An 8,856-nucleotide genomic window follows, 5' to 3' on the forward strand; every position below is an offset into this window, starting at 1 on the left:
AGACCCATATATACGCTGTCTACAAGAGACCCACTTCAGACCTAGGGACACATACAGACTGAAAGTGAAGAGATGGAAAAAGATATTCCATACAAATGGAAATCAAAAGAAAGCTGTAGTAGCAATACTTGTATCAGATAAAATAGACTTTAAAATAAAGACTGTTAGTTTTAGTCAGAAACTGGCTGAGGTAAAATCCAGGGCGTAACCATTTTAAAGCCTAGTTATTCAGAAGCTAGGTAGGGGCTAAATCCACTTCAGTTTTAGTCAGAAACTGGGTGAGGTAGAATCCAGGACCTAAGCATTTTAAAGCCTAGTTATTCAGAAGAGGGGGGCTTCCGGGAAGATGGCGGCAGAGTAAGACGCGGAGATCACCTTCCTCCCCACAGATACACCAGAAATACATCTACATGTGGAAAAACTACTACAGAACACCTACTAAACGCTGGCAGAAGACCTCAGACCTCCCAGAAGGCAAGAAACCCCCCACGTACCTGCGTAGGGCAAAAGAAAAAAGAATAAACAGAGACAAAAGGATAGGGACGGGACCTGCACCAGTGGGAGGGAGCTATGAAGGAGGAAAGGTTTCCACACACTAGGAAGCCCCTTCGCGGGTAGAGACTGTGGATGGCGCAGGGGGAAAGCTTCGGAGCCGCGGAGAAGAGCACAGCAACAGGGGTGCAGAGGGCAAAGCGGAGAGATTCCCGCACAGAGGATCAGGGCCGACCAGCACTCACCGGCCCGAGAGGCTTGTCTGCTCCCCCTCCGGGGCGGGCAGAGCTGGGAGCTGAGGCTTGGGCTTCGGTCGGAGCACCGGGAGAGGACTGGGGTTGGCTGCGTTAACACAGCCTGCAGGGGGTTAGTGCACCACGGCTAGCCGGGAGGGAGTCCAGGGAAAAGTCTGGACCTGCCGAAGAGGCAAGAGACTTTTTCTTCCCTCTTTGTTTCCTGGTGCGCAAGAAGAGGAGATTAAGAGCGCTGCTTAAAGGAGCTCCAGAGACGGGCGCGAGCCGCGGCTAAAAGCGCGGACCCTAGAGACGGGCATGAGACGCTAAGGCTGCTGCTGCCGCCACCAAGAAGCCTGTGTGCAAGCACAGGTCACTGTCCACACCCCCTTTCTGGGGAGCCTGTGCAGCCCACCACTGCCAGGGTCCCAGGATCCAGGGACAACTGCCCCGGGAGAACGCACGGGCGCCTCAGGCTGGTGCAACGTCACGCAGGCCTCAGCCGCTGCAGGCTCGCCCTGCACTCCGTGCCCCTCCCTCCCCCCGGCCTGAGTGAGCCAGAGTCCCAGAAGCAGCTGCTCCTTTAACCCCATCCTCTCTGAGCGAAGAACAGACGTCCTCCAGCGACTGACACACAGAGGCAGGGCCAAATCTAAAGCTGAGCCTCGGGAGCTGTGAGAACAAAGAAGAGAAAGGGAAATCTCTCCCAGCAGCCTCAGAAGCAGCAGATTAAATCTCCACAATCAACTTGATGTACCCTGCATCTGTGGAATACATGAATAGACAACGAATCATCCCAAATTGAGGAGGTGGATTTCGAGAGCAAGATTTATGATTTTTTCCCCTTTTCCTCTTTTTGTGAGTGTGTATGTGTATGCTTCTGTGTGAGATTTTGTCTGTATAGCTTTGCTTCCACCATTTGTCCTAGGGTTCTATCCATCCTTTTTTTTTTTCTCAATAACTTTTTTTATTTTAATAACTTTATTATATTTTATTTTACTTTATTTTCATTACTTTATCTTTCTTTCTTTTTCTCCTTCCTTCCCTCCTTCCTTCCTTCCTCCCTCCCTCTTTTCTTTCTTTCTTTCTTTCTTTCTACTTCTACTAATTCTTTCTTTCTACTTTTTCTTCCTTTTTTCTGAGCCGTGTGGATGAAAGGCTCTTGGTGCTGCAGCCGGGAGTCAGTGCTGTGCCTCTGAGGTGGAAGAGCCAACTTCAGGACACTAGTCCACAAGAGACCTCCCAGCTCCACATAATATCAAAGGGCGAAAATCTCCCAGAGATCTCCATCTCAACACCAGCACCCAGCTTCACTCAACGACCAGCAAGCTACAGTGCTGGACATCCTATGCCAAACCACTAGCAAGACAGAAACACAATACCACCCATTAGCAGAAAGGCTGCCTAAAATCCTAATAATTCCACAGACACCCCAAAACACACCACCAAACGAGGACCTGCCCACCAGAAAGACAAGATCCAGCCTCATCCACCAGAACACAGGCACTAGTCCCCTCCACCAGGAAGCCTACATAACCCACTGAACCAACCTTAGCCACTGGGGACAGGCACCAAAAACAACGGGAACTACGAACCTGCAGCCTGCAAAAAGGAGACCCCAAACACAGTAAGATAAGCAAAATGTGAAGACAGAAAAACACACAGTAGATGAAGGAGCAAGATAAAAACCCACCAGATCTAACAAATGAAGAGGAAATAGGCAGTATACCTGAAGAAGAATTCAGAATAATGATAGTAAAGATGATCCAAAATCTTGGAAATAGAATGGACAAAATGCAAGAAACATTTAACAAGGACCTAGAAAAACTACAGGTGAAACAAACAACGATGAACAATACAATAAATGAAATTAAAAGTACTCTAGGTGGGATCAATAGCAGAATAACTGAGGCAGAAGAACGGGTAAGTGACCTGGAAAATAAAATAGTGGAAATAACTACTGCAGAGCAGAATAAAGAAAAAAGAATGAAAAGAACTGAGGACAGTCTCAGAGACCTCTGGGATGACATTAAACACAGAAACATTCGAATTATAGGGGTTCCAGAAGAAGAAGAGAAAATAAAAGGGACTGAGAAAATATATGAAGAGGTTATAGTTGAAAACTTTCCTAATATGGGAAAGGAAATAGTTAATCAAGTCCAGGAAGCACAGACAGTCCCATACAGGATAAATCCAAGGAGAAATATGCCAAGACAAATATGCCAAGACAAATATGCCAAAGACAAACTGTCAAAAATTAAATACAAAGAAAACATATTAAAAGCAGCAAGGGTAAAATAACACACAAGGGAATCCCCATAAGGTTAACAGCTGATCTTTCAGCAGAAACTCTGAAAGCCAGAAGAGATTGGCAGGACATATTTAAAGTGATGAAGGAGAAAAACCTGCAATGAAGATTACTTTACCCAGCAAGGATCTCATTCAGATTTGATGGAGAAATTAAAACCTTTACAACAAGCAAAAGCAGAGAGAGTTCAGCACCACCAAACCAGATTTACAACAACTGCTAAAGGAACTTCTCTAGGCAAGAAACACAAGAGAAGGAAAAACCTACAATAACAAACCCAAAACAGTTAAGAAAATGGGAATAGGAACATACATATCAATAATTACCTTAAATGTAAATGGACTAAATGCTCCCACCAAAAGACACAGATTGGCTGAATGGATACAAAAACAAGCCCATATAATTGCTGTCTACAAGAGACCCACTTCAGACCTAGAAACACATACAGACTGAAAGTAAGGGGATGGAAAAAGATATTTCATGCAAATGGAAACCAAAAGAAAGCTGGAGTAGCAATTCTCATAACAGACAAAATAGACTTTAAAATAAAGACTATTAGAAGAGACAAAGAAGGACACTACATAATGATCAAGGGATCGAACCAAGAAGAAGATATAACAATTGTAAATATTTATGCACCCAACATAGGAGCACCTCAATACATAAGGCAAATACTAACAGCCATAAAAGGGGAAATCGACAGTAACACATTCATAGATGGTGACTTTAACACCCCACTTTCAACAATGCACAGGTCATCCAAAATGAAAATCAATAAGGAAACACAAGCTTTAAATGATACATTAAACAAGATGGACTTAATTGATATTTATAGGACATTCCATCCAAAACCAACAGAATACACATTTTTCTCAAGCGCTCATGGAACATTCTCCAGGATAGATCATATCTTGGGTCACAAGTCAAGCCTTGGTAAATTTAAGAAAATTGAAATTGTTTCAAGTATCTTTTCTGACCGCAACACTCTGAGACTTGATATTAATTACAGGAAAAGATCTGTAAAAAATACAAACACATGGAGGCTAAACAATACACTACTTAATAACGAAGTGATCACTGAAGAAATCAAAGAGGAAATAAAAAAATACCTAGAAACAAATGACAATGGAGACACGATGACCCAAAATCTATGGGATGCAGCAAAAGCAGTTCTAAGAGGGAAGTTAACAGCAATACAGTCCTACCTTAAGAAACAGGAAACATCTCGAATAAACAACCTAACCTTGCACCTAAAGCAATTAGAGAAAGAAGAACAAAAAAAAACCCAAAGTTAGCAGAAATCATAAAAATCAGATTAGAAATAAATGAAAAAGAAATGAAGGAAACAATAGGAAAGATCAATAAAACTAAAATCTGGTTCATTGAGAAGATAAACAAAATTGATAAACCATTAGCCAGACTCATCAAGAGAAAAAGGGAGAAGACTCAAATCAATAAAATTAGAAATGAAAAAGAAGTAACAACTGACACTGCAGAAATACAAAAGATCATGAGAGATTACTACAAGCAACTCTATGCCAATAAAATGGACAACCTGGAAGAAATGGACAAATTCTTAGAAATACACAACCTGCCAAGACTGAATCAGGAAGAAATAGAAAATATGAACAGACCAATCACAAGCACTGAAATTGAAACTGTGATTAAAAATCTTCCAACAAACAAAAGCCCAGGACCAGATGGCTTCACAGGCGAATTCTATCAAACATTTAGAGAGGAGCTAACACCTATCCTTCTCAAACTCTTCCAAAATATAGCAGAGGGAGGAACACTCCTAACCTCATTCTACGAGGCCACCATCACTTTGCTACCAAAACCAGACAAAGATGTCACAAAGAAAGAAAGCTACAGGCCAATATCACTGATGAACATAGATGCAAAAATCCTCAACAAAATGTTAGCAAACAGAATCCAACAACACATTAAAAGGATCATACACCATGATCAAGTGGGGTTTATTCCAGGAATGCAAGGATTCCTCAATATAAGCAAAACAATCAATGTGATAAACCATATTAACAAACTGAAGGAGAAAAACCATATGATCATCTCAATAGATGCAGAGAAAGCTTTCGACAAAATTCAACACCCATTTATGATAAACACCCTCCAGAAAATAGGCATAGAGGGAACTTTCCTCAACATAATAAAGGCCATATATGACAAACCCACAGCCAACATCGTCCCCAATGGTGGAAAACTGAAAGCATTTCCACTAAGATCAGGAACAAGCCAAGGTTGCCCACTCTCACCACTCTTATTCAACATACTTTTGGAAGTTTTAGCCACAGCAATCAGAGAAGAAAAGGAAATAAAAGGAATCCAAATCGGAAAAGAAGAAGTAAAGCTGTCACTGTTTGCAGATGACATGATATTATACATAGAGAATCCTAAAGATGCTACCAGAAAACTACTAGTGCTAATTAATGAATTTGGTAAAGTAGCATGATACAAAATTAATGCACAGAAATCTCTTGCATTCCTATACACTAATGATGAAAAATCTGAAAGAGAAATTAAGGAAACACTCCCATTTACCATCACAACAAAAAGAATAAAATACCTAGGAATAAACCTACCTAAGGAGACAAAAGACCTGTATGCTGAAAACTATAAAACACTGATGAAAGAAATTAAAGATGATACAAACAGATGGAGAGATATACCATGTTCTTGGATTGGAAGAATCAACATTGTGAAAATGACTCCACTACCCAAAGCAATCTACAGATTCAGTGCAATCCTTATCAAACTACCAAGGGCATTTTTCACAGAACTAGAACAAAAAATTTCACAATTTGTATGGAAACACAAAAGACCCCGAATAGCCAAAGCAATCTTGAGAAAGAAAAACGGAGCTGGAGGAATCAGGCTCCCTGACTTCAGCCTATACTACAAAGCTACAGTAATCAAGACAGTATGATACTGGCACAAAAACAGAAAGAAAGATCAATGGAACAGCATAGAAAGCCCAGAGATAAACCCACGCACATATAGTCACCTTATCTTTGATAAAAGAGCCAGGAATGTACAGTGGAGAAAGGACACCCTCTTCTATAAGTGGTGCTGGGAAAACTGGACAGGTACATGTAAAAGTATGAGATTAGATCACTCCCTAATACCATACACAAAAATAAGCTCAAAATGGATTAAAGACCTAAATTTAAGGCCAGAAACTATCAAACTCTTAGAGGAAAACATAGGCAGAACACTCTATGACATAAATCACAGCAAGATCCTTTTTGACCCACCTCCCAGAAAATAAACAAATGGAACCTAATGAAACTTAAAAGCTTTTGCACAGCAAAGGAAACCATAAACAAGGCCAAAGGACAACCCTCAGAATGGGAGAAAATATTTGCAAATGAAGCAACTGACAAAGGATTTATCTCCTTATTTATAAGCAGCTCATACAGCTCAATAACAAAAAAACAAAAAACCCAATCCAGAATTGGGCAGAACACCTAAATAGACATTTCTCCAAAGAAGATAAACAGACTGCCAACAAACACATGAAAGAATGCTCAACTTCATTAATCATTAGAGAAATGCAAATCAAAACTACAATGACATATCATCACACACCAGTCAGAATGGCCATCATCAAAAAATCTACGAACAATAAATGCTGGAGAGGGTGTGGAGAAAAGGGAACTCTCTTGCACTGTTGGTGGGAATGTAAATTGATACAGCCACTGTGGAGAACAGTATGGAGGTTCCTTAAAAAACTACAAATAGAAGTACCATGTGACCCAGCAATCCCACTACTGGGCATATACCCTGAGAAAAAACCATAATTCAAAAAGAGTCATGTACCAAAATGTTCATTGCAGCTCTATTTACAATAGCCCGGAGATGGAAACAACCTAAGTGTCCATCATCAGATGAATGGATAAAGAAGATGTGGCACATATATACAATGGAATATTTCTCAGCCATAAAAAGAAATGAAATTGAGTTATTTGTAGTGAGGTCAATGGACCTGGAGTCTGTCATACAGAGTGAAGTAAGTCAGAAAGAGAAAGACAAATACCATATGCTAACACATATATATGGAATTTAAGAAAAAAAAATGTCATGAAGAATCTAGGGGTAAGACAGGAATAAAGACACAGACCTACTAGAGAATGGCCTTGGGATATGGGGAGGGGGAAGGGTAAGCTCTGACAAAGCGAGAGAGAGGCATGGACATATATACACTACCAAACGTAAGGTAGGTAGATAGTGGAAGCAGCCGCATGGCACAGGGAGATCAGCTCGGTGCTTTGTGACCGCCTGGAGGGGTGGGATAGGGAGGGTGGGAGGGAGGGAGATGTAAGAGGGAAGAGATATGGGAACATATGTATATGTATAACTGATTCACTTTGCTATAAAGCAGAAACTAACACACCATTGTAAAGCAATTATACTCCAATAAAGATTTAAATAAAATAAAATAAAATAAAATAAAAGATTCCAAGAAAGTATAATTGGAAAATAAATGCATAACAAATGTCAATTAAAAGTAATTAATTATAGAAATAAAAAGCAAGGGAGAAAAAAAAAGCCTAGTTATTCAGAAGCCAGGTAGGGGCTAAATCCACTTCAGTTTTATTCAGAAACTGGCTGAGGTAGAATCTAGGACCTAAGCATTTTAAAGCCTAATTATTCAGAAGCCAGTTAGGGGCTAAATCCACTTCAGTTTTAGTCAGAATGTGGCAGAGGTACAATGCAGGGCCCCCCAAAATAAATAATTTAAAAAAATAAAATAAAGACTGTTACAAGATATAAGGAAGGACACCGCATAATGATTAAGGGATCAATCCAAGAAGAAGATATAACAATTGTAAATATTTACCCACCCAACATAGGAGCACCTAAATACATAAGGCAAATGTTAACAACCATGAAAGGTGAAATTGACAGTAACACAATAATAGTAGGGGACTTGAACACCCCACTTACACCAATGGACAGATCATCCAAAATGAAAATCAATAAGGAAACACAAGCTTTAAATGACACAATAGACCAGATAGATCTAATTGATATTTATAGAACATTCCACCAGAAAGTGGCAGAATACACTTTCTTCTCAAGTGCACACGGAACATTCTCCAGGATAGATCACATCTTGGGTCACAAATCAAGCTTCAGAAAATTTAAGAAAATCGAAATCATATCAAGCACTTTTTCTGACCACAACGCTATGAGACTGGAAATCAATTAGAGGAAAAAAAAAAAAAACTATAAAAAACACAAATACATGGATGCTAAACAGCACACTACTAAATAACCAAGAGATCACTGAAAAAAATCTGCAGACACTTCAAAAAGCAAAAACTGAATGACTCATATTCTCAGAGAAGTGTACAATAATAATACACTTAATAATAATACACAGAAATAATTTTTAACTCAAAAATTCAAAATGCTTAGAAATATTAAAATACCATCAGAAAGCAAAGATAGTTCAATCATTAGAAATTTACTCAAATATTTTCCATACTAATAAGTCAAAGAAGAAAAACCATATAGTTGAGGATGGCTCTGACACTTTATTCCTGTAGCCAACATGCAACTCTCTGGCCCAGAAGAGGTCAGCCATGAGGTCTTGTGAAGTTACTTCACACAGTGGGAGTCAACTTCCATATCCCAAACCTGCTTCTTGATTTTCTATCCTTGAAATAATTAGTAAAGCTTAACATTGGGCAAGATCTCTGATTCATCTGAGTCTGATTTGATGATCTGATCCTTTGTGGTGTATCAGATTGTAGATTAGGGTTTGATGCAAGGATGGATGTCTATTTGTGATAAGTGGTG

This window comes from Orcinus orca, chromosome 1 (genome assembly GCF_937001465.1).
Source record: "Orcinus orca chromosome 1, mOrcOrc1.1, whole genome shotgun sequence".
NCBI classification, from domain to species: domain Eukaryota; kingdom Metazoa; phylum Chordata; class Mammalia; order Artiodactyla; family Delphinidae; genus Orcinus; species Orcinus orca.